General features: G+C 38.4%; 1 pseudogene; it reads left to right on the top strand.

Moving 5' to 3' along the window:
• The first annotated feature begins 213 nt into the window (after positions 1–213).
• LOC119536784 lies at positions 214–21,977 on the top strand (annotated as a pseudogene).
• The last annotated feature ends 5,887 nt before the right edge of the window (positions 21,978–27,864 follow it).

The following is a 27,864-nucleotide window of genomic DNA, read 5'->3' as shown; positions in this document are numbered from 1 at the left end:
CATCTTTCAAGTTGGCTTAGGTAGAGAGAGAGGGCCACATCTGAGCAACAAAGAGGCATTCAGGAGGAGGCTCTTAGGCACAATTATAGGGAGGCCTAATCTCTCCTTTGCAGCAACAGTCTTCCCAAGGGCAAGTCCTGTGGTAGAGAGCTCAACCCATCAAACCAGACCCTGGTTATCTTAATCTGGATTGATTCCGAGCTGCACACACCCATGTACTTTTTCATTGGCAATCTGTCTTTCCTGGATTTGTGGTACACATCAGTGTATACCCAGTAATCCTGTCAATTTGTGTCTCAGGAGTGAAACGTATGTCCTTGGTTGGATGTGGGGCCCAGTTCTTCTTTTCCTGTGTTGTAGCCTGCCGAGTACTATGTCCTAGTAGCCATGGCTTGTGACCACCACGTGGAAATTTGTAGCCCATTAGTCTATTCAGGTACCATGACCAGGTCTCTCTGAACTGGCCTCATTGCTGGGGCCTACATAGGAGGTTTCATAAATGCCATAGCCCATACCGCCAACACTTTCCACCTGAGTTTCTATGGTAAAAATATCATTGACCATTTCTTCTGTGATGCAGCACCAGTGGTTAAAATGTCCTGCACAGACACCTGGGTCTATGAAAAAGTCCTTCTGGGTGTGGTGGGCTTCACAGTCCTCTCCAGCATACTTGCCATCTTGATTTCCTACTTCAGCATCCTCCTGGCTATCCTGAGGATCCGTTCTGCCTCTGGAAGGTGCAAGGCCTTCTCCACCTGTGCTTCACACCTGATCTCAGTTATGTTCTTCTATGGGTCCTTGCTCTTCAGGTATTCAAAGCCAAGCTCCATCTATTCCCTTGAGAGAGACAAAGTGGCTGCCCTGTGCATTCATCACCCAATCTATTTTTTGAACATTTTCCTTATACCAGAAAAAGTGAAAATAAGAGTAAAAAATACAAATAATCATATTGCATTCAGAAACACTTTGTATAAATGAATAACTTTTTATTTTCATATTAGTAGTATCATGTTCCCATTACAGGTTCTACAACATCATAGATTTGTCATTAGTCTTTGGCTTCTCAGTCAGTGCTGCCCCCCACTTCCTGTGGGACACTGTACAGGTCACTCCTGGCCCCTCTCCTGGGCTTTGGCATCCTCATCTTCAAAGTCACAAGGTGGAACTGTCTATGAAGGAATACCTTTTCAGCTCCAAATCCCTATAAATTGACAGGATTACTGGGGTATACACTGATGTGTACCACAAATCCAGGAAAGACAGATTGCCAATGAAAAAGTACATGGGTATGTGCAGTTGGGAATCAATCTGGATTAAGATAACCAGGGTCTGATTTGATGGGTTGAGCTCTCTACCACAGGGATTTACACCCCTGGGAGTCAGATCCCATGTGGGGAGTGGGCAGTGAGTTTACCCACTGAGTTGGCTTAGCTAGAGAGAGAGGGCCACATCTTCGCAACAAACAGGTACTCAGGGAGAGACCCCTAGGCACACTTATAAGCAGGTTTACCCTCTCCTTGGCAGTAACAAGCTTCATAAGGGCAAGCACTGTGACAGAGGGCTTGGCACATCAAACTGCCAGTCCGCAATGTTTGTGAGAGCAAGTATTATCCTTTTGATCTAAATGTTGAATGTCTAGTAGAGCCCTAGTCTTTGAAATGATCAAAAATCACAGCACATACTTCAAAAATATTCCTTCAGGGCATTTATCAATTAGTTAAGAACCTCTTTTCCTGAGCTTTGCATTTTCCTGTGTAATTAACTCTTCATGGGAGTCTTCCAGGAATGAGTCAAAGAACAGCAGACAACTGGAGGAAATCCCCGAGTGTTCCCATCACCTGTTACGACATCATGCTCCAGCCACCTTTTCATGTCTACTTTGATCAGAACCATCAAGGAGAGATACTTGGATGCAAACTAGTACTAGTAAGCTCATTAAGATGTAAACCCCATGAGACATAAACTTCACAAGGGCAGGAATTTTTGTCTGTTTCATTCATCCCTACATATCCTGTGCTTGGAGTATTACCTGGAGTAGAATAGAACACAATAAATATTTGCTGGATGAGTTAATAAATGAATAGATGGATGACCCTGTCTGAAAGTAGCAAGCCCTCAGAATTTGTTTCTTGGTGGCTTCTAATGAAGTCATGTTACCCTAAAATCCCCACAATTGTTTGGTAGTCTGAGTTTCTTTCCTGGCACAAGTAGTCCCTGGCTATTTGTGTTCTTTACAGCCAGGTTTAAAAAGGAACAAAGATACTTGCCCACAAAATTGTCTGTCTGACCAAGTAACAGGTCATTTGTTTTCCCAAATAGAGTGGGTTGATGAAGAATGTGGTTTTCATATAGCAATAGCTAGTCTGGCATTCCAAGTGTTGATGGATAGGAAATTTGTCTTAGAAATCAGAGCTAACTTCTCCATCTGGAGAGAGCTGGGGTAACACAGAAAATGCGGTTGAGCTCCAGGCAAATAACATGGGTTCAAGTGCAATTTACATTTGTTACTGAATCTGGGCATTGAATAAAGCGTTAGAGAGTTTCTTCACATGTCAAACAGAATATTTCTCCTCCAATTGTTTGTTTTAAAGCTTCATGGAGAAAACCTGTGCAAGATCTAAGTCCAGTGACTGGAAGGTGGTATTTAGTCAAGCTACAAGTGGTCCTTAAATTTACAGCTTATTAGAACCAACTTGATCCCAACCCATCAATTCTAGATTAGTATGTTTTGGCTGATGTCCAGGAATCTGCTTTCCTTCAAGCAGTCCTAGTGCTTCTGTTTGCCCATCATTACTGAGAAATGTGGAAGTAATTATCATTGTTTTATTATTTTATATTTGTATGATTATTATGTTTTACAGCAATCTTACCTATACTGCAATGCTGTAAATATTCAAGGAGCTAAAAATGTAAAGTTGTGTTGCACAAAGTATTCTTTTAAAAAGATGAGCTGAAACTGGTCTTGGTTTGAATCCTCTTGCCAAAATTCTCCAATGCTATGACACTGGAAATCTATTTTAATTTCCCTAAGCCTCAGTTGTCTCATATATTTATGGGCATAATAATGATTTCTTCATGTTATAGGAACATTTAAAGGCTATACTGTACATAAAGTTTTAGTTCCTTGTTTGACATTAAAACATATCTTTCAAAGATAATTAACGATGTCACACAGTAGTAAAGTAGTATTGCTATTTCATTTAAAACATTGCAATGAGTTCAACTGGTACCCTATATTGCTACGCTATCCCTTGGTATGTATACTCTTCTCCATTCCTGTGTCTTTACTCTCTAGCCCATCACCATTATATTGGCCCAGAGCCCTTTCAGTGACTTCATCCTCCATCATGGAGCCCAGGATTCTGCTCCTTCCCTTTCATTCCCTCTGCCCTTAAATGCTCTGGTTTGATCTCCATTACTTTAGAAATGATAATTAACTTTGACTGGCTTCCAGGCTCTTTTGGGTCTCTCAGGAAAGAAATACAATTCTGCTTAGTAGCAGAAAAAAACTCTCACCAGTAACTTTGGACAAAAAATCAATATAGTGTGCAGATTTCCTTGGCTCTTCTGAAATCCACCTACATGCATAATTTGAGAGAGGGGATGGAATAGCAGATTTCTTTGTTTGTTAATCATAACTAGAGGACTATGGTAACATGACAGTTTGTGCAAATCAGCTGACATTTTCCCTTCTAGTTCTTCTAATGTCTGGATGTCTTATCCCAGGAGTTTTCCTGTTTTCCCAAAATATTTCAAAATGGAAATATTATGCATTTCTTGATGTCTTTTTTCTCTTAGCCTCTGGTACTTCACTTGCTACCTCTATTGCTCTTTAGATATTCACAAGGGTGGTTTCTTTTATTAAATAGTTATTGAAGCTTGTTTTTAAGTTGTTTACTTTTTCTCCCTTTTTCTTCCTGAATTATTAATTTTCCTTTTTTGCACACACATGAAAAATAACACTTTCCTCACTTCCTCTGAGCTGTGTTAGATACTGCTCTAGTAGACCGTGGTGATATTTGAAAAGAGGCTCTTTTTTACCACTTAACATAACTTAGCATGTCAATGTCTAATGTAAGGTTGTCAGCATGAAATAGAATTTTCCTTCTACCTCTACCATCTGAACTAGGCAATTTCCCAAAAATTTTGGGTAACACTGTCATCCTAAGTAATGAAATCTGTTGCTCATATAATCTTTCACATCAATTTCTGGATCCCAAGGGTTGTAGATTCCCACAATCCCTCAGGATTTCACAGCTTGCAGAATGTTTAAGAAGACAATGTAAAAAAACGGGTGTTGAAAAATCAGGGTATGTTAATAAAATATGGAAAACAATTTTGGAGACAGTGACTCCCTGTGAAAACTGTAATCAGTCACTATTTTTCTTCCTGTTCCATTTTTGATTGTGAAGATGTTAAACTAAAGATGTCTGTAAACTAAACCTATAAGATATGCACTAAATATTTATCTCTCTCTATTAAAGTATTTGCACATAAATTTTAACTGTCTGTCTTATGCTTGATATCTCCCATGTGCCCCTCCAATTCCTTTTCTACCCTTTTCTTGCCTCCTCTTTGCTCTAGAGGGTCAGGGTGTATGTATTACCTCTCCTAATGGACTGATTTGTTCAAGGCCTTCTTAATGGGTTTACCAATGTTGAGTGGCAGTGAAAAAAAGTGAGGTTGGAATGTTTGTTCCCTGTTTCTGCCCTTCAAGGTTGCCACAAGCTCATTGCATCCTTGGAAGAGAACATAGCTCCTGCCAGACAACCCTTTTCCAAAACTCTCCCCCCATCCCCTTTACCACTTACTCTTCTTTCTTCATTGCTAAGGATGGTAATGCTTCTCAGAAAGGACTAGTCCTGAGATTATTAGAGTCTTTCTTGTCATTCCCCATAACATATGCACTCCTTTGCATAAGTTTCCTTATTAAATCCTCTTAAATTTACACATGCTATGTGGGACATCTGTTATTTATTAAATTGATAACTCTTATTGACCCTAGATGTAGCTCTTGGTGACAAATATTCAAAGAGTTCAGAAATGCTCACATATATGATGAATGGATAGATGGGCACCTTGCTGGGGATGGGAGGAATGGGACTCTGGTAGCCTATGGCATCCAGGGCCATCATGGTTTCCTGGCATGAGGTACAGGATGTGAACAAGGCATTGAGAAACCAAATGCCTACAGCAAGAGTGATGAAAATGAAGTTATAAATCTGTGTTGGCCATTTAATCAGCTGATATCAAAATCTGTATATATCCACTTGCAAACACAAGCAGGCAGCCAGTAGCCTAAACTGCACCTTAGAAGGAATCTTTCATCTCCAGTATCCTAGAGAAGGTATTGTTAAGGCTGAAGGCTATGCCTGATTGTTACAATGGTAGAATTGGGGTCTAAGTAAACAGTTGACCTTGGTAATAGAAAGCTAAGTGTACCAACTAGAAAGGAGTGAGAATCTGATGTCTAGGAGATGGGGGTATTGGGGTAATGAAACACAAGTCTGAAAACTTTGAAACTGAATTCTCCATGACCTGTCTTGTCATAAAAATTTAGTTCTTTCTCACCTTCTTAGGCAATAAGGGACTTCACTAGCTGAAAGACTTTCCTTAACCGCAATTGGGAGGTGTAAAGTTCAGGATGATCAAGATATTGCGAGTGTTGTGTTATGTGTAATGTGCTCTGCCAGTCCAAAATCTCAGCTATCACACCCCTCATCTTGTTTCTCCAAAGGCTTCAGGGAATCTAATTTCTCCAAGGCATTAAAAAACTGCATCAATGGTGGGGCCATGAGCAACCCTGTAAAGCTGTGCCATGGGTACCAAGAGTACATGAGAGATGATGAGAAGCTGCAGTGGAATTGGATTCCTAGAGAGGTAAAGTCAGGTTGCAGGGGCAGGGTGTCACTCCCAAGATAAGGAAACAATTACCAACATAAACCATTATGTCATAGTAGTAATGAAAGTAAACATGTTTGTCTGTGTGTGTGTGTGTGTGTGTTTATGTTTATGTGAGTGCAGACATCTGTGAGAATGGGTTTGTGATCATGTGGATCCTAATGGATTAAATAGATATGTTACCAGAACTGCATTCTCATGGAGGGAAATGTCACTGGAGCTCTGTTCCAGGCTCCCTATCTCATTGCAAGAAAGATATCAAAGATGAGATATTGGTACAAGCAAGTGAGAAAAGCATATTGAAGAAAGTGAAAGTACACACTCTAAGGGGTGAACATGGAACACGTGAGAATTAAATTAAGTTTAGCTTTTACATAGGGTGGGGGCAGCTTGGGGGATGGCAGAGGGTCAAGAAGCCAAGCTGTAATCAGTGGCCAGTCCTTCTGTTTATCCACCCACTATCCTTGCAAGGTGGAGTCTTGGGGGTAAAGTCTCCTAAAATAGATTCATATGTTGTTACCAAACTAGCTCAGACTGGCTCTTCAGTTAAAGAACAAAACAAAGAAGGGTGGAGACTTGATTCAAATGTTCCTTGTTTCAAATGTTTCAGGTTCACAAGGAAGACTTTTTTCAAATGCTTCCAATTTGCTCTGGCTGCCCGTCTCAAATTTGCATGGGCTAGTTAGGTCTGTCAGATAGAATGTAACCTCTGAAGCATCCAGCCACTGGACAATCAGGGGAGGGACTTGCAGATTAGACATAGGGAATAAATAGTGCTGGGTCTATTGTTCTGCATGCCACACCCCCACATTTTGATTGCACGCCCATTCTTGTAAGATTGTGAATAAATTCTTTTCTTCTCTTCAATAGGGTAGGTGTTTATTCCTTTTTGGAACAGTGCTTGTTTCTCACAATTACTTTGGGGCTCATCTGGGACCCAAAGCATTGAGGAGGACCCCCAGGACAGAAGAAGGGAAGGTGAGCCCTGCTGTTTGAGTGGTCTAGGACTCCATTGCCAGGGGCCATGCATCTGAGTGCTGGTGAGACACTTAGGTCTGCTGACTGTGGACAAGAAAAGGACTGAAAACATGTCTTGCAGCAACCAGGTAACTCTGTGCACAGACCAAGGTAAGAAAAAAAGGACTATTAAATATTGCCTTGGTGGTTGGGACATTCTGATGAGCCTGAGGCTTTTCTTGAAGGAAAGATGCCTGAACAAAACTCAAAATGGGGAACAGAGGCAGTCAGCTGGCTGGGGATAAAAGGAAAGGGGGTACCTGTGGGGTCCCTGGGGAACATTCCTCTGGATGTCTATTGGGGAGGTTGTTCAAACATTGGGGCAAAAGTGATTGGACCAAGGGGAAGGATAAAAAAAGAATGATTAAATATTGTTGTTACATTTGGACAAAAGAAAGCACTTTGCTACCCAATATATTCTGGCCAAAATACAGGGCAGATGAGGAATGGCTTCCTGGTGACCTTGTGCATTATGTTAATGAAAAGAAACCATTTTCCAAGGAGGAATCTGACTACGCCATGTACTGGCTGCAGGGAAAGGAGATCAGATTTTATCCCATGAATGTTAAAAACCCAGATTCAGAGACTGAATCTTTAGAAACTAAAACCTGGAAAGCTTTGTTAAGTATTTCCCTGCCCTATATTTCCCCTCCCCCATTGGAGCAGGAACTGTTGAACTCTAGAGACTCAATGGAACTAGTACAAGTCCCCAGGCAATCAGAGGGGCAATTGGAGAGCCAATCAGTGCCTACTGCTCCACTGGTTACAAACCACCAATAGTTAAGAAGAGGATTGGAACAGTGTAAAAAATATCCAGAGGTTTCTTTTTCTGGAGGCTCCTGAAGAAGGGAGTGGGAGAGCATATAAACCTGCTGAGTCTTTGTCCCTCTCAGAGAAGTACCTATTGGACCAGGAGAAATTTTTTATGCAAGTGTCCCATTGATGAGTAGAGAAGTAAGGAAATTGAAGAGGGAAATGAAATCATTAATGGAAGACCCAGCAGGGCTAGCCAAACAATTAGATCACTTCTTAGGCCCCAGTTTATATACCAGGTCAGAACTTATGTTCATACTGAATACCCTCTTTATGGGAGAAGAGGGGGCAATGGTAAGGAGGGCAGCTATGAGAGAATGGGAGAGGCAGCACCCGCCTGGACAAGGGGTAATGGCAGCACAGCAAAAGTTCCCCAATTTAGGCCCCAAATGGAATAATAATGATCAGGGGGATAGAACACACATGAAAGATCTTACAGAACCAGTTATACTGGGAATAAAATTGGCCATACCCAAATCCCTGAACCTAAGTAAGGCCTTTGAGGTAAATCAGGAAAAAAATGAGACCTCAGCCTACCAGCAAAGGTTGAGAGATCAGGAGAAGAGATACTCAGGAATGGACCCTGATGATCCTGTGCACCAGGGAAAGCTAAACATCAGCTATGTAAAGGGATCTTGGCCTGATATTCAGAAAAAGATCCAGAAAATGGCTGGCTGGCTGGATAAGCCATTGAAGGAGTTATTGAGAGAATCTCAGAAAGTGTTTGTGAGACGGGAGAAGGAAACACAGAAGCAGAAAACCAAGGTCATAATGAGCACAGTGGGCCCCATGGTCAAAGAGAGATTAGGGATGAGGCAGGGAGGAGATGGACAGAGGTGAGATAGTGAAGTAGTCAGGGCCAGTTAGAAAGAATGAGGGGGAATTGGTACAGAGGGAATTCAGGCCATGGTTGGCTTACCTCTTCCCCAGATGAAAAGGGAACTAAGGAAATTTCTGGGTTGGTGGGGTGTCATATATGTTCAGATTTAAGGATTCTGTGTAATGGGGTTTGTGTGATTCTCTAACTATATAATTAAGTGATGTGGGGCTGGATAGGTATTGGTGGATACATTTTCATATTTTAGTGTATGCATTCTGGGTGTTGAAGATTCATGTATGTAATGGAAGTTTGGGTTGTGTGTTTACACAGGGTTGTGGGATAATTGTATTTGTATATAATAAAAGCATGTGATACAATTATGTAGGAGTCTTTAAAGCTGTGGGAGTTCGTCAGTGTATGGTTTGGGACTTGGCAGAAATTTCCAGTGTACTCATCTGTGATAGACTGGAGATACTTCTTTGTGACTTTGTAGCATATACTAGTTTGCGTGCATTCTAAAGCTGGGCAATTGTGTGCAGGTTCACAACAGTTTGGAGAATGAGACAAATCTTTTCTTGAAGGTGTGGAAGAGACTGGCTGTACATGCTTGTAAATGGGCATAATGTGTGGTTTTGTATGGTTGTGGGTGTGTATATATGAATTTTACTGTGTGCAGCATTTTCCCTTAGGTAGAAGTGGTTTGAGTATGTGTAAGTTGTATGTGTCTGTCTGTGTTCCAAATATATAAGGGGATGTGTGTTCTTGTGATTCATAGTATAGTTTTCCTGATATATTTTGGGCAAAAGCAAAAGGTTCATATTGAGACTGCAAGTGGGTTGTGTGCACATTTTCCTGTAAAAGGGGTTGAGGTTCACTGAAACTGAATCAAACCCAGGACAGTGAGTGGTGCATATCTCTTCCCAGCTCTGCATTTGGTGATGTCAGGTTGTGAGCTTGAAATTGGCTCTGGTGGGAATAGAGATACCATGAATATTGCCAAATGCCACACACCAAGGTTTGTCCACCTTCCCATAAAAAGTGGGTTATTACTCATCTGGCAGCAAACCTTGTGTGTGTGTTCAAGGTGTACATATATGTGAATCAAGTATATTGAGGCTTCACTGAACTGGGTGTACTGAAGACTGGATTTTAAGTGGGTGTTGGGAATGGTGAGCCTTTTTGTTCATCAATCCTGGGTTTTTTTGAATTATTATTGTCCTTTAGTCTAATTGCTCCATTCTTTTTACCAGTAAATAGCCTTAAATGTTGGTAAGTTCTTGCTGTACTTCATGTAAATGAGTTCAGGGGTGTCTGTACCTGAGGAAGGTGTTAGTTTTACACCAGATGAAGCATTGGGGATTACAGGCCATGTGTGATCTGGTTCTTAAGCATTTTGGATGTGTGGGACTTTATATTGTAGCTAAACAAATATATGAATGATGCATAATTTGCCAAAGGGTTAATACAAAAGTCCTAAGGAAACAAGTACACAGGGGAAAGGAACCAAGGCTCAGGCCTTTTCAGAGTATTAAAGTTGATTATACTGAGATGTTCCCAGGCTAGGCAGCTAAGACTAGAGATCTTCCTTCATTAGAATCAAAGGCCCTCTTCCTTAAAAATTATGTACTGGCTTTGTCTCCTACTCTGTCATCCCTCAGGCATTTTGGTTTATTGGCCCAGATTCTGCCTCTTGAATTTGCTGTCCATCCACACCAACCTGGCAGCTGGGTCCTGATCAAGATGTGGAAGGAGTCCAGACTTCAACCAGCCTGGAAGGGAGTTTTTCAAGTCTTGTTAACAACTGAAACAGCAGTCTGGATGGCAGAGGAATGCTGGACTCACTATATCTAAGTAAAGGGACCCGTATCTGAACTGGATGATAAGTATGCAGCAACTCCACCCAGATCTTGGAAAATAACTCCAACCTCAGATACCTTAAGGGTCACTCTAAAAAGACAATAGCTGGAAGGGAATCTAGGAAAAGGGGAAGGGGGTGTCTACCCCTGTGTCTCCATACCACTTAGTCAGGTGCTTTAGAAAATGGAACAATGGGCAGCTTAAAGCTCAGACTAGGATTGGGGATAATTATGCTAGCCATAATGTTCCCAGTGCAGATTGCAATAAGTCCTGTCAAACTGCTAATCAATATAACTGAAGTCTTAAAGTTTCAAACAGTGCAGTTTGACACATGTCAGATAATGGACTGTGGGAATTTGAAGTACCAGTGGTAGCTGAGTGAGAAGGATAAATATCTAAACCCAGAGTTGGTAAGGAATGTTTTCAGCTGAGTCTCCCCTTGCCTCTCTTGGGCTGATGTATGGTGAACTACCCAATACAAAGGATGGACCATAGATAGGAGTTGGAGCCTCCCAACCCACTGGAAATTAAAGGATAAAATAACCTTGTATAAAGGTAACACCCCACCAGATTGCAGGAATCTTCAATGCAAGTCAGTGTTAATAACTATTAAAGGAGCTGATAAATGACCCACTAGCAGTGGGGGAGTTGATGGGGTATATGGCATAGGGGTGCAGGTTACTGGTAGAGATCTTTGGGGGAGATTCCATCTATGAGTCCTTTCCCCTCTATTAAACTTGTCATTAACAATGTTCTCTCCAGTTAGCCCTTCAGTAATAATTAAGGGGGCAAGATATTTAGAATAATCAAAGCAGAAAACTTAAAGCAAACCATAGAAATAGAAACAGGATATGGGGATACAAATGCCTAGTTAGAATGGGTTAAATACACAGTACAGAGCCTAAACAAAAGTAACTGCTATGCTTGTGTAATGGGGTGACCCACTGCTCAGATCGTGCCCTTTCCCTTTGGTATGGAACAGCATGGGTAGGAGTCCAAGTGTGTGGTACTCCTTTTCTGGAATACTACTCCTGGTGAAAATTGTAGTACTTTGTCCTCCCTTTTTCCTCCAATCAGGAGAGGAAACCCCAAGGCCAGGCTAGCTCCTCACCTTGGTCCAGGAAACCACTCTTCCTGTCTCTCTAGATGGGGTGAGGGGCTCCAGGACCTTGGGACCATGGCCTCATGTACCCAAGTGTGGGATGTGAATGAGGATAGTACTGGCAGTTTCTCCAGTTTGATCATACCCCAAACAGACCTTTGGTGGTACTGCAGAAAGGGCAGCCTCCAGCCAGTGTTACCTAACAAGTGGGAAGGGACCTGTGCTCTGATTCAATTGGCCATCCCATCCACCCTGGCATTTTAGAAAGGAGAGGAAGTGAAAACACAAGAGAAAAAGGAAAAAAAGAAACTTAACTTGTTCTTTTGATGACCAAATCTATTTAGACAGTATAGAAGTTCCACAGAGAATCCCAGATGAATTTAAGTCTAGAAATCAGGTAGTTGCAGGGTTTGAGTATTTTTGTTCTGGTGGGTCATGATTAATAAGAATATAGACTGGATTAATTACATATAAGTAACAAAGATTTGTCAGTTTTATCAAGGATGCAGTTAAGGGTATTGCAGAGCAGCGAGATGCTACTAGCCAAGTGGCCTGGGAAAATAGAATAGCCTTAGACATCATGCTCACTAAAAAAGGAGTCTTTTATGTAATAATTGGAGATAGTTGTGTATTCATCCCCAAATAATACAGCACCTGATGGAACATCACCAAAGCTTTGCAAGGTCTAACAGCCTCATCTGAGGAATTAGCAGAGAACTCAGGTGTTAATAACCCCCTCACTGGGTGTTAGAAAGCTGGTTTGGAAAGTGGAAAGGGGTGACATTGTCCATCTTAAACTCTCTTATCATTGTAGCTGAAGTACTCACAACAGTTGGGTGCTACATCATCCCATGCATATAAGGATTGACTCAAAGACTTACTGAAATGGCACTAACCAAACAGATGTCAGTTCAATACATGCAAAACAGTTTGTACCCCCTAAGGAGGAGGATGTTTATGATGAGGAATGTGAGAAAGCTCTTCAGAAGTTTGAGAAACTGAAATGTGAAAGCTAAAAAGAGTTTAAAAGAAAAAGGTGGGGGGGTTGTGAGAATTAAATTAAGTTTAGCTTTCACACAGAGTGGGAGCAGCTTGGGGGGATGGCAGAGGGTAAAGAAGTGAAGCTGTAATTGGTTGCCAGTCCTCCTGTTTATCCACCCACTATCCTTGTAAGATGGAGACTGGGGGATAAAGCCTCCTAAAATAGCTTCATAAATTGTTACCAAACTAGCTCAGACTGGCTCTGTAGTTAAAGAACAAAGGAAAGAGGGGTGGAGACTTGTTTCAAATGTTCCTTGTTTCAAATGTTTTAAGTTAACATGGGAGACTTTTTTCAAATGTTACCAATTTGCTTGGGCTACATGCCTCAAATTTCTGTGGGCTAGTTAGGCCTGTCGAATAGAATGTAACCTCTGAAGTATCCAACCACTGGAGAAACAGGGGAGGGACTTGCCAGTTAGGGGTATGCAATAAACAGTGCTAGGTCTTTTATTCTGGGTGCCAACCCCCCACATTTTGGTTGAATGCCTGTTCTTGCAAGATGGTGAATAAATTCTTTTCTTCTCCACTATTGGATGAGCGCTTATTCCTTTTTAGGAATAGTGCTTGTTTCACACAGGGCATGCTGAAGATAGAGAATGGCTGCACAGTGTCTGGTACAAGGACTTTTTATCAAATGAAACAAAGGGGGGACACTTGGCACATTGTGTTTGGTGAGTAATCATTCAAATTAGGTAGTGGAAGTAGGCTATTGTGATTGGTTGTCTGTGTATTCTTTTGATCAGTTAGTAAACATGCCACCCTAGGTTTGTAAGTAACCTTTTGTAATAGACTTAATAAACATTCAGACCAAGGATTTTATATGGGCAACTGTGATTGTTCCCTGCCATGTGGTTGAACAATGTATCTTACTTGTATCTTACTTTGTTCAACCTCCTCAAGTTTCCTGAGCCTGACTATTCTCTCCAGATGCCCACACCCCACCCTGTACTAAGTTCAAAGGTGTCTCAGAGAGTGCAGGATTTTTTTTTTCCTATGTCTAACCTGCCTCAGATGGGAAACTAACCCATATGCAATTTTTCTTGTTATAGAGAAACTTTCCATTTAATTTGCCTGAAAACTAGCTCAAGTGATCCTAGTAGGGTATCACCATAAAATTCTCTGCTCTGAGTCATTTTACAGCCCCAGAACCAGGTGATTGAGAAGGTGTTCAGTTCCCTTTATGGAAGCACCATAAGCAAAGGTACCTTCTGTCCATGTTCCTGAGAACTTTCCTTGGATACCTTGCAGACATTTATTGAGTAATCTGCTTTCAACCACACCATGCCTCCTATTATAAAACTTCAGTGGCTACCTATACCACTCAGGCTATACTCTAAAATCTCTTACATGTGCTACCCAGTCCTGGTGTTGTCTAGTCCTGCCCGCTTCACTGGCCAATGTTTTTTCTAAGTGCACTTATTTTTTAAATTGAAATATATTCACATACCATACAATCATCCAATTTGTAAAATATTTGTTCATAGTATCATCATATGGTTGTGCATTCATCACCACAATCAATATTTGAACATTTTCATTACTCCAAAAAATAAAAATAAGAATAAAAATAAAAGTAAAAAGAACACCCAAAACATCCCATGCCCTCCCTCCCCTATAGTATTAATTTACTTTTTGTCACCATTTTTATACTCATTTGTCCATACACTGGGTAAAAGGAGTGTGAGCCAAAGGTTTTCACAATCACATGGCCACACATATAAGCCATATGATTATGCAATCACTTTCAATAATCAAGGATACTGGATTGCAGTTCAACAATTTCAGATATTTCCTTCTAACTATTCTAACAAACTGAAAGCTAAAAAGGGATAACTGTATAATGCATAAGAGTTACCTCCAGAATGACCTCTCAACTCCATTTGAAATCTCTCAACCACTGAAAATTTACTTTGTTTCATTTCTGTTCCCCCTTTTGATCCAGTACTTTCTCAATCAAATGATGCAGAGTCCAGGCTCATCCCTGGCATTCATGTACCACATTGCCAGGGAGATTCATAACTCTGGGAGTCATGTCCAATGTAGGAGGGGGTGGGGGGCTGGGAGTTAGTTTAACTACAGTGATGGCTTTGAGAGACAGGCCACATCTAAGGAACAAAAAAGGTTCTCTGGGCATGACTCTTGCAGAAAATTATGAGTAGTCTTAGCCTCTCCTTTGTGGTATCAAGCTTCATAAAACCAAGCACCAAGATTGTGGTCTTGGCCTCTTGAGTTTGTAGTCCCCACTGCTTGCATGAATATCAGGAATTGCCCAACTGAGGAAGTTTAATATTTCCACAGTTTTCCCCAATCCCTCAAAGGGAGCTTTGCAAATACCTATTATTCTCTGCCCAAATTATTCTGGATTGTTTGGCTTCATGCTAACTTGTACAATCCAACAAGGTCTCATTCCTTAGTCAAGGTTCTATGTAATTATGGTACTTGATTAAACTGACCATACAAGTTAAACTATACAGTTGCAGAAAATACAGATTTTGCTCCATATAAACATCTCTTCCTTTGTCCCACACAGAAGCCAAAGTTTTAAAACACAGTTAACATAATCTTTAATCTGATCTACCCCAATCCCAACGAAGTCACTTGCATTAATATCTCCAATCAAAGTCTGATCTCCTTTTCAGCCTCATTATCAGTTCATTCATGGGGCAATGCCACCACTCCCAAGTGCTGAACTCTGGCTCCAAGTCCCAGGTGCCACAGAGACACTTGAAGCTCCAGGGAATGAGTACATCACACACAAACAGCTCAGAATCTCAAAATTCAGAAATAACTGTCACAACTCATAAATAGATGTGACTGCTGTAAGAGCTTACAATCTAGGAACATTTACATAAAATTTCCCCTTATAACCTATGCTCCCAGATTAAATTCTCAGTTTTCATATTATTATTAGTCCATATTAGTGAGACATTATAGTGTTTTCCTGTCATTTCTTCCTTATTTCAATTGACATACTCTCCTCATGGTCCATCCACTTCATTGTATACCTCACAACTTCATTCCTTCTTGCTGCTCCCTTATGCAAAAAGATTCTTATATTTGTACATTTAATCACACTCATTGACCACTCTAGGTTTCACTGAGTTATACCATCCCAGTCTTCATATTCCTACCTAATTTTTGGCAGGCTTTATTTTTCTGTCTGGGGTCATGCACTCAATACATGTTCCATGTCTTTGAATACACAATGATTTTTCTCATCTTGGAACTTGGCACTTGATATAGCCTCTGCAGGACTGCTTTCTCTGTCTTCCCTGCAACCTGCACCACTCCCTCATCCTACTGTGATTATTGAGCTCCTATTATTATCCTTCAAGATAAATATTATCTCAGATAAATCTTCCCTAGAACCTCTCATTACATCAACTCTTCTAATACAGCCTAACTGATGATACCTTATAATCTTCCTCCATGGCACTTTTCATAATTTATAATTATAAATTTATATAATTATTTGATTTTGTCACTCATGATGATGTAAGCTTCACTTGGACAGGCACTGTATCTCTGTCTCCCTCCCTATCTGTACTTCCTTATTTTATTTATATTTAATGATTTAAATTATTATTCCTTTTTCTTTTCTTTTGATGATTATATTTGGTACCTGTTCTAGTTTGCTAATGCTGCAGAATGCAAAACACCAGAGATGGATTGGCTTTTATAAAAAGGGGTTTTATTTGGCTACACAGTTACAGTCTTAAGGCCATAAAGTGTCCAAGGTAACACATCAGTAATCAGGTACCTTCACTGGAGGATGGCTGATGGTGTCCGGAAAACCTCTGTTAGCTGGGAAGGCAACTGGCTGACCTCTGCTCCAAAGTTTTGGTTTCAAAATGGCTTTCTCCCAGGATGTTCCTCTCTAGCAAGCTTGCTCCTCCTCAAAACGTCACTCACAGCTGCACTCAGTTCCTTCTCTTTGAGTCAGTACATTTATATGGCTCCACTGATCAAGGCCCACCCTAAATGGGGCCACACCTCCATGGAAATATCCCATCAGTTATCATCTACAGTTGGGTGGGGCACATCTCCATGCAAACAACCTAATCCAAATGTTCCAACTTAATCCCCACTATTATGTCTGCCCCACAAGACTGCATCAAAGAATATGGCTTTTTCTGGGGGACATAATACATTCAAACTGGCACAATACCTATGGAAACCCTTTACATATGTTATCACCTTGAAACTTTACAACAACCTTATTAGGGAGACAGAATTCTGCCACTTCATAGATCAGAAACCAGGGATTTTTGGATTCAAATACATTGCTTGTAGTACCACAACTAGTGATTTGTAGTCTTTGGATATAAATGCAGAAAACTTCTGTCCTGAGCTTGCTTTTTTAAATACAAAGGTATCCTAAGTTCTTATTTTGCCTCATTGTTTGTCTCCTCTTTTATCTCATACAGCTGTGGACACAGAGGAATTGCTTCATAAGTACCCCCATGAAATGAATGAGTAAACATACTTATGATCTAAAGTATAGATAGAGTTTGATCTAAAGTACAGATAGAGTTTGTACTATCTATACGGCTTTGGGCTAATCAATAAATTCACTGTTTCTCAAATTCATTATGTGAAAATATGTTTCAGTATGAAATTTCCATGCTTTTTTTTCCTGATTATTTTCTATCATTATTATTGTGAACTGCAAATATTTCTTGAGGATCTGTGATGTGGATTTATACATTTTGTTTTTTCTTTAATTCCAGTTTATTTTTATACACTTTCATAACTGATACTCATAAAGTAACACTCATTTTTAGTTTATTGGAGCTATTACAGTTGGAGTGAATAATCTCTCCATACTTCATTACAGAAAGATAAGTGAGACTTATAATTGGGTGCCTGGCACCAGGACATGACTTGACGATCCTCTTTACTTTTACCTGCATATCCCAAATGGTACTCAAACTTGTGTTTGCCCAAGATTATTCTTATTGAAAAGAGGATTCTTGTGGAATAAGTAGAATGAGTGAGTTTTCAATTCTGAGCTAATATGGGAATTTCAGGACCAGCTAAATTTCATATGAAGCCACTACTTGTGTTCATGACAATAAGTACTGTGTTAAATTAACATGCAAGAAAAGGACAGTAAATTGCAAGATGGATAAAATGCAGGAAGTTTTCTCAGTGTCATCATATCATAATGTAATTCAACTTCATGAAAGAGAATAAGACCCTTTTTATTCTATTAATAATATTTGGTGAAGAAAGCTAAGGTTTCCCAAATGGCCTTTTATCAGGCTTTCTTTCTTCCTGCAGTGAAAGTGAGAATTAGATGTCTATTTGACAAGAACTTGATGTATATTTGCATTTCATAAACCCACTGTTGTCTTTCCTTTTATCTTATAGGGACCATATTAGTTCTTACAGTAGGCTAATGTGTGAAAAACTTAAATTAGTTCTATATTTTCAAGGTTCTAAAATATTTATATATCTGTATTAGGCAGTGTAAAGGATAGCAGCTCCTTAAGAGAGAAAGTGCATTTTTGTATCACTATGTGATGATATTTAGCATGTATAATTAGTTCATAATTTAAGGACTAAATTGTAGAGAGAGTGTTATATTTGGCAGATGCATTAAGCCTTGAGTACTGAAAGAGAAATAATGGGTCAGCTTCTTTTGGTATGACCACTCTCAGAAGAAATTACTTTTTTTAGGAAACATTCTGGCGAACAAAGTAGTCTGATCATGTGAAGGAGAGACGTTTTGTGGAGAGGAAGCTTCCCAGCACCCCTCAAATCCAACAAGGCACGCAGCCAACTCTAAAAATCTAGGTACTAATGATGAAGAAATGTAGCACAAGAAAACTTTCCTTATTGTCTCCATATATAAGAATAAGAATACTGCTAAATATAGTATGCATGATATTTCACTAATTTTTTTCTTTTCTTTTTTTTTTTGCAGTTTGCTGATTCCTTTATTTAGGAGGTAGGGGGTGGAACCCAGAGAGGGGCAGGGGAAAATTCCTGTAGGGAAAGGGTTGAAAAGGGTTTTAAGGGACTGAATTAGAAAGCAGTAACACTGATTCTATAGTTGAAAATGAATACTGCATATTTGTAAGTACCTAGTGCAAGTCTTGTAATAAAACCTACCTTATGAATAAGTACAGTAGAATATTATTAGCACATTCATAAGTGTTTCTACCATCTTGAGGTTTTTTTATATACAGTGTCTGATCTGCTTTTATAAATGTACAGCTTGAAAAAAATTAGATCCTTTTTGTAATAGGTACAGCATTAAACACAAAACCAACTTGGGCCAGCCACATTCCAATCGAAGACCCAGAGAAAACAAGGCGGTCAACTTAGCCCCAGGTCCTGCCCAGCCAGGCAGTCCCTGCTGGTCCCAGCAAAGTGTAAACCTAAGTCCCTCTCCTCCTGTGGGCTCAGCAGGTTCTGTCTGCCCTTGACTTTGCACAGCTAGTGCCCACTCACCAAGCCCAGCTTGCAGAGCAGGTGCTCCCTGAGAGAAGATGTCAAAGAGGAGCACACATTCTTTTTAAAAGCAATGCTGGAGGAAAGTTTTTCCAGGTTTATATCAAAATGGCAACATGTTGCCCAACATTTTGGTTAGTTAGTTTAACTCATGGACCATACTATTTGTATATATGGGTTGTTAGTAGTTTCAAGTGAAATTTGTGGTGCAACTAGTAAGAGTACTTATGTCATGGATTTTATCTTGGCCTCCATATTCTTTCCATTTATTTGTTTTTCCTTTTCATATTTCCATATCTCCTTAATTTGTGCTAACCATAGAAATGGTAGTCAGAGCATGGATTTAAAACTAGGGATCTTTAATTATTAACTGTTAAAGAGGAGCCAACCCCTTTCCTTATCAGAGAGCTGAGTAAAATGAAGCATATAAATGTTTTCAATATTGAGTATCTCCTGACAGCTCATGTAATTGAGTAAAGTAAACATATACAAAAACAGAAGCCAATGTTTGGCACCTGTTAGGAACTCAAAAAATGTTAACATCTTTCTTCAAGTTATTGAGAATTCCTGTGAGCCAGTCATTTTACTAATATGTATAAAATATCAATGTAGGTCTATGTCTCCTGCCATCATTTGTCAAAATAGCAAAAAAATTGTATATTACTCATATATGATAGTAACTATTCTAAATGTTATATTTACCCCACTTACTCCTCACAAAAGACTTACAGTATAGGTATTGTAATGATGCTGTTGTTATAATGTATGCAATAGAAGCTTAGAAATTTAAGTAATAAATCCAAGGATACAGAGCCAGTAAACACAGTTTTGGTGGTGTTGGAACCCAGAATTTTCTTCCTCAAGAGCCTGTACTCTAAGCTGGTGAGCCATTTTTCCTCTTATAAGGGAATAATTTTCTCTCTTGTTTTCCTGACATAGACAATATTCTAGCCTTCTGGTCCTCTGAATTTCTCTCCCTTTAAAAACTTCAACATGTTTATCGTCACAATGCTTTATTTTCAAATATCCTTTGATGGTCTGAAATTTATATGTATGGTTGGGACATTTATTGATATTGTAGATGTTGAACATTAGGAAGAGCCCACATTTTGTTGTCAAGGCATTGAAAAAACATGATTTTTTAAAAGTCTAATTTCTGATACTCTAAAGCTCTCCAGAGAATCAAAGAGGAATGCATCAATGTAAAATCATCATCATTATCAAATTAGAGCTGATGGTCTCAGTATGAAGCTGACATCCCTCTGCCTATAATGGCAGTAGTAGAAGGGTAAAACCAATAAATAATTTTGAGTAATTGATGTCCAAAATAATTAACTTTGAGTTCAGGCAGAGTCAGTGTTGTAACTAGAATGCAAATCTGACTCATAACTAGAGATACAGTGTTTTGCCTTGTTGGGAAGTGAGATGTATTTGTATTTCAAATATACATGGTAATGTTCAGTGAGGATATGACTTGGATGAAATTGGATAACAGCAGCTTGGAGTCCTGAAGGTCATTCCAGTTCTCTAATTGGTCCTAAATAAGGGGTCTCTACTAATTAGCTCACAAAATACAAATGCTTTCCCTCCATCACCATGGTCCTTTGCAAGCTAGCTTCAACTCACTTTTACCAGCTTCTCCCTCACTACTTGTTTTCAACCACTCAGGACATCAACCCAACTAAGTTATTCATGTGGTTACTTTCTCCATAATAATCTCACATAGTTAAGGAGTTTCAAAATTGAATGTATACCACTGCTATCAGTCATTTGTACACTAAAATATTTTTCTGAAATCTCCATATTCAAATCTTTTTTACCATGGCAGGAATTTACAATTATTCTATGCATGAAGTACAAAATTTGGGGTTATAATGTCACTGCCTCAATGGTTACCCTGAACTGTCTCTACTACTTATATATTAGTGAATACACTCAGTGTTTGAACTTATATATTGGTGCTATCTCACTTATTTAGACAGGGAAAGTTATATGTGGGACTTACTGAGTTAATTTAAATTCAAGAATATTGTCAAAATTGGAAACATCTGACTGAGTCAATCACTACAAGTTTTTTGCCTCTAAACAGGATAACAATGGATAAAATTCATTTTCTGCTCTACTTCACAAAAAGCCTTTCAAAAGGAAAAGATTGTTAAAGGAGCTTAAAACATGAGAAGTCTTGAACTAGATGGCAGCTCAGTGTAGGGGCAAGGAGAGAGATGGGAGAAGAGTGCCACCAGAAGAAAGAGTATGTACCACAGTCCTCACATGAGAAAGAGACTGATGATTCTAAAGAATTAAGAAACATTTAAGTCAGATGTAGTTGAACAAAGTCCCACTAGATGGGCAAGAGTGGTTCATAAATCACAAAGCTCACTGATAGCCATATTGAGGATACTTCTCTTTAAACCAACCTAACTGGAAGCCATTACCATAAGGAGAAAACAATGTGGCCATATCTATAAATTTTAACTTCAGTCTGGCTGCTGGTAAGGGAATGAATTGAATAGAAAAAGGTTCCTTTTTACCTGGAAACCACCTCCAAATCCTCATATTCTGTCTACTCTTAACCACTTCTTAATAAAGGGAGAAAATGGACACATTAACCATTAGGGTAATTATACATGACAGTATTATTATATTGTATTGCTTGGTATATAACTCCACATCTCTAACTCTTAAGTTGTATGCGTATCTTATATCATGTGACTTCCTGCTTTCTCAAAAAGTATAAAAATGAAAATATTGAACATTTCTTGATTTCTTTTGCCTCTTAATTTCTGCTACTATACTTCCTGAGATATTCACAGGAATGGTTTCTTGTTTTTTTTGTTTAATTTTTCTCACTTTTTCTTCCCTAATCATTAATCTTCCTTTTTTGTACAAGCATGAAAAATAATACATCTCTTTTTCTCCTTTCAGCTGTCTCAGAAACTGCTCTATTATGATGATGAAGATATTTGAAAAGATGCCCTTTTTAGCTTTCAACCAATTTTAGCACATAAATGTCTAATATAAAGTCAGCATGAAATGCAACTTTCCATCTATCTCCACCATCTGAAGCAGGAAACTTCCCTAACATTTTGAGTAACACCATCATCCTGAATAATGAAATCTTGTGGTCACAGAATCTTTTATATCAGTTTCTGGATCCTGAGTACTATGGATTCCTATGCCCCTCAGGATTTCAGAGGACAGGGAATTACTAACAAGGCAATTTAAATAATTAGGTATTGAAAAAATGATTCTCCTTTAACAAACTGGAAAAATATTTTGGAGTTTGTGATTCTCTGGGAAACTGCAATATGGCATTATGTTTGTTCTTATTCCATTCTGGGGTGTGAAGAAATTAAACTAAAGATATGTGTGAACCAAACCTCTAAGATATGTACTACATGTGTAGCTGTCTCCATTAAGCTATTTGCACATAAATGCTGATTGTATATCTTGTGCTTGATATCTTCTTTTAGCCCCACCAATTCCATTCTTCAACCTTTTCTACTCTCATCTTTGATCTAGGGGCCTATGATGTATGCATCACTTGATTCAACAGGCTAATTTGTTCATGGTCTTCCTAATTGGTTAAGCCGATGGTTTATAGTAGTAGTGACAAAAGTAAAATCAGTGTATTTGCCCCAGTTACTTCCCTTAAAGGTTGCCACAAGCTCATTGCTTCCTTGGACAGGGACCATACCTCCTGGCAGACAACCATTTACCAAAACTCTCCCTTCACATCCTTGCCACTCACTCTTCATTCTTCAGTGCTAGGTGTGGTAATGGTTCTCAGAAGTAGCTAGCCCTGGGATTGATACACTATTCCATGGGATTTCCCCATAACATATGCATTCCTTTGCAAAAATTGCCACACTAAATCCTCTTAAAATTACATGCTTTATGTGGGACATTTATTATTTGTTAGTTTCATAACTAATACTCATTGTAGACATAGCTACAGGTGAAAATATTCAAATGGATCAGAAATGCTCACATATTTGATGCGGTTGATGGGACTTTTGTAACCTGTGGCATGCAGGGTCATCATCATTTCCTGGTATGAAGTACAGGTGGTGAACAAGGTCTCAAGAAACCAAATGCCTACAGAAAAAGCCATGAAAAGAAATTATAGATTGGTTTGGGCCATTGAGTTGGCTGATATTAAAGCCAGTATATATCCACCTGAAAACACAAGCAGGCACTCTGGGGCCTAAATTGTATCTTCAGAAGAGACTTTCATCACCTGTGTCCTAGTGAAGATATTGTTAAAGACTAAGCCTATGTCTAATTGTTAGGATTGTAGAATTGCAGTTCAAATAAATAATTTATCTTGGTAATGGATAAACAAGAGTACCAACTAGAAAGGAATAAGATCCTGAGATCCAGGATAGAGGAATTTGGGCAGAGAAATACAAGTCTGAGAAATTAACTCAATTCTCCATGAGCTTTCTTGCTATAAAAAGTAGTTCCTTCCCACCATGTGAGGCAATAAGGGACTGCCCTATCTGAAAGCTTTTCAATGACCACATCTGGGAGGTCTAAAGTGCAGAGTGATAAAGATATTGCAAATAACCCATTACATGTTATCTGCTCTGCCACTCCATACTTATAGCTATCACATCCCCATCTTGTTCCTCCAAGGACTTCAGGGACACTGATCTCACCCAAGCATTAAGAAATGTATTATTGTTGGGGTCATCAGCATCCCTGTAAATATCTGCTGTGGCTACCACAAGTACATTAAAGATGATGAGAAGCTGCAATGGAATTGAATTCCCAGGGAGATAAAACCAAAGAGGCAGTATGTAACTCTTTGATAAAATAAGTAAGCAATTGACTGTAAACCACAATATCATGGTGGTAATTAATCTGTGTTTGTGTGTGTGTATTCATGTGCAGATATCTGTGAGAATGGCTTCTGGATCAAGTGGATCCTAAGGGATTAAATAGATGGGAAACCATCATATATGCTGTTTCCTTGTAATGAAGAAACATTCCATTTTACTGGGTGAAAACTCACTCAAGTTGTCCTGGTAGGGTATCACAATAAAATTCTCTGTGCCAACCCATTTTATAGCCCAAGAACCTGGAGATTGAGAAGGTGGTCGGTCCCCTTTGAGGAACCATCATAAGTCAAGGTGCATACTGTTCATCTTCCTGAGAGCTATCCTTGGAAATCTTGCAGCCAGTTATCAAGGAAATCTACTTTGGTCCAGACCATGCCTTTTATTGTAAAACTTCTATGGCTCCCTATAGAGTTCAGATGACACTCCAAAATCTGTAACATGGGCTACCCAGTCCCTATGTTACTGGACCTGACCACGTCACCTACCTAATTTAGCCTGGCTTTATTTATCTGTCTGGAGTCCAGCCACTCTGTACTTATTTCATATCTTTGAATACACAATGGATTTTCTCACCTTGGAGCTTGGAACTTGGTACAGTCTCTGCAGGACTTCTCTCTCTACCTTCACAGCACCTTCACTAGCCACTCTGATTATTGAATTCCTATTATTACTGTCCAGGCTAAATTTTTTATCAGTTAAATCTTCCCTAAGATCTCTTGGTATGTCAGACTTTCTAGTACTATCTAATGATACCTTATAATATTCCCCTTGACACTTTTCATAATTTATAATTATAAATTTGTAAAATTACCTGATTATGTCCCTCATTATGATGTCAGCTTCACATGGACAGGCACTGTATTTCTCTCTCTCTCTCTCTCCCTATCTCTACTACCTTATTTTAATTATTTTTAAAATTTATTCCTTTTTCTTTTTTATGGCTTTATTTGATATCTGTTGAAGCCCTTTACGTATGTTATCACATTTGAACTTTACGACACCCTTATGTGGAAGACAGAATTATCCCCATTTTATGGATCTGATAAATGGAGTTTATGTATTTAAATATGTTGCTTTTCTTATTACAACTTGTGAGTTGTAGACTTTGGATACACACTCAGGCAACCTAAGTTCTCACCCTACTTCTTTACCATATGAAGCTAACCTAGGTTTACTTTGCTTCATTATTTTATTCCCTGTATTATCTTATACAGTGAGGGCACAGAGGAATTGCTGAGTAAGTACTGCATGATATGAATGAATAAATGTACTTTTGGTCTGACATATAGATAAAGTTTGCACTAACCATACAGTTTTGGGATAATCCATAAATTCACTATTTCTCAATTTCATGGTTTGTAAAATGAGACATTTTCATTAAATGACAGTAATATGTTTCAGGACTAAATTTGTATGTTTTACTTCCTGATTGATTTTTATCTTTATTACTTGAACAGCAAATAATTCTTTAGGACCTGCAACATGGAATCTATGCATTTAAATTTTTCTTTCTTGCCAATTTGTGTTTATTCACTTATATAACCAAGACTCACAAATTAAACAATAACTTGTAGTTTTTTTGGAAGTATTATATTCAGGATGAATGATCTCTCCCTACTTCATTCCAGAAAGATAAGTGAGCATTAAAATTGGGTGCCTGGATTCAGAATAGTAATAGAAGTTCCTCTTTACTTTTAGAAGCATATCCCAAAGGAATCTCATACATGTAGGTTCTCCCAGGATTATCAATATTGAAATATCAATATAGATTAAGTAGAGTGAGTTTTCTTTCCAAGTTAGTGTGGGAAATTCAAAACCAGCTAAAATTCAAATGAAGCCACTATGTGTGTTCATGAAAATAGCCATTGTATTAAACAGCCAGAGGAAAGTTCAGTAAATCACAATATGGAAATAATAAAAGAATTTTTCTTAATGTAATCAAATCATAATTTAATTCAACTTCATGGAATTGAGTATGGTCTTATCTATCCTATTAATAATATTTGATGAAGACAGCTAAGTTTACCCAAATATCCTCTTCTCCAGCTTTATTTCCTCCTACAGTGAAATAGTGAATTAGATGTATTCTTGACATGAACCTGATGGATGTTTTTGTTTCTTAAACATACTATTTTCTCTTTTTTATCTTGAAGAGACTATATTAGTCCTTATAGTAGGCTAATGTGTGGAAAATTTAAATTGGTTCAATAATTTTAATGTTTTTAAATATCTGAATTTGTATATTAGGCATTGCACAGGATAGTAGCTTCTTACCGGAAAGCATGTGCAATTTTATCTCACCATATGATGATATTGAACATTTATAATTTTTCTGGACTTCAGGGATTAAAGTTGCAGAATGAATGTTATATTCAGCAGGTGCATTAAGCCTTGAGTACTAAGAGTACTAAGAGAATTAAGATGTCAGCTCTTTTTGGTATGACAACTCTCAGAAGAAATTACTTCCTAAGGAAACATTCTGGTGAACACAAATGTTTCATCTATGTGGAAAAGAGATGTTATGTGGGGAGTGAGCTCCCAAGCAAACCTCAAATCCAACAAGGCATGCAATCACTTTAAATATATGTACTAATGACAAAGAAATGTAGCACAAAAATATTTCCTTGATGTTTCCATATATAAAAATAAGAATACTGTTAAATAAATGATGCATAATATTTCACTCATTCATTTTACAAAGAACCCCCACAGATAAGTTTTTCAAGGTTTTATTGAAATGGCAACTTCTTGTCCCAGTTTATGGTTGGTAACTTTATCTTATGAACACTACTAATTATACATATGGGCTGTTGGTATTTTCAAGTGAAATTTGTGTTTCAATTGATAAGACTTGTCATGTGATGGATTTATCTCTGCCTCTATTTTCTTTCCAGGTCCTTTTTATATCTTCTTAATTTATGTTAATCATTGAAATAGTACTCAGAAACTGGATTGAAAACTAGGGATCTCCACTTATTAATGGTTAAGGAGAGAACAATCCCTATTGTCATCAGACAGCTGAGTAAAATGAAGTACATAAACGTTTTCAATATTCAATAGCTCCTGAAAGTTCATCTAATTGATTAAAGCAGACATGCATGAAAACACCAGACTAATGTTTGTCACATGTTGGGAACTCAAAAATGTTAACATCTTTCTTCATATTATTTGGAACTTCTTCTGAAACAGGCATTTTGTGTATATATATATATATATATATATATATATATATATATCCCCAATATAGAGCTAGTTCTTTTGCCGTTATTAGTAAAAATACCAAAAATTGTGTTTTACTCAATATGTGACAGTTACTACTCTAAGTCTTACAATTAACCCAATTAATCCTCACAACAATCTTACAACATAGGCATTATAATCATTCTCTTGCTATAGCTGATGAAATGGAAGCTGAGATTTAAGTAATATGTCCAAGATCACAGAACCAGTAAACACAGGGTTAGTAGTGGAAAACCCATTTTCTTTACCAAGAGCCCATGCTGTCAACTGGTAAGCCATTTTCTCTCTTATAAGTGAATATTTTTCTGACACAGACAATATTCTAGCCTTCTGTACAATTGAATTTCTTTCCCTTTTAAAACAACTTTAATATTGGTATGTTAAGAATGTTTTTTTTTTTTCCAATATCCTTTTGTAGTCTGAAATTTATATGATGGTTGGGACATTTGTTGATTCTGTGTATGTTGAACATTAGGAAGAACTCTCATTTTGTTGTCAAGGCATTGAGAAACCATGAATCTTTCAAAGTCTAAGTCCTGTTGCTCCAAAGATTTTCAGAGAAGCAAAGAGTAAGGCATCCATGTAAAATCATCATCATTGCTGAATTAGAGTATCTAGCTGACACTCCCATGCCTATAATAGCAGTAGGAGAGGACTAAAACTAAGAAAGAATTGTGAATAATTGATGTCCAAAATACTTAACTTTGAGTTTAGCCATAGTCAATGTTATAATTAGAATGCAAATCCAAATGTTCCAAGTTGAGCTCTAG

This window comes from Choloepus didactylus, chromosome 6 (assembly GCF_015220235.1).
Source record: "Choloepus didactylus isolate mChoDid1 chromosome 6, mChoDid1.pri, whole genome shotgun sequence".
Classification (NCBI taxonomy): domain Eukaryota; kingdom Metazoa; phylum Chordata; class Mammalia; order Pilosa; family Megalonychidae; genus Choloepus; species Choloepus didactylus.
Note: the sequence above shows the minus strand (reverse complement) of the source record. Positions and strands in the feature narration are given on the sequence as shown.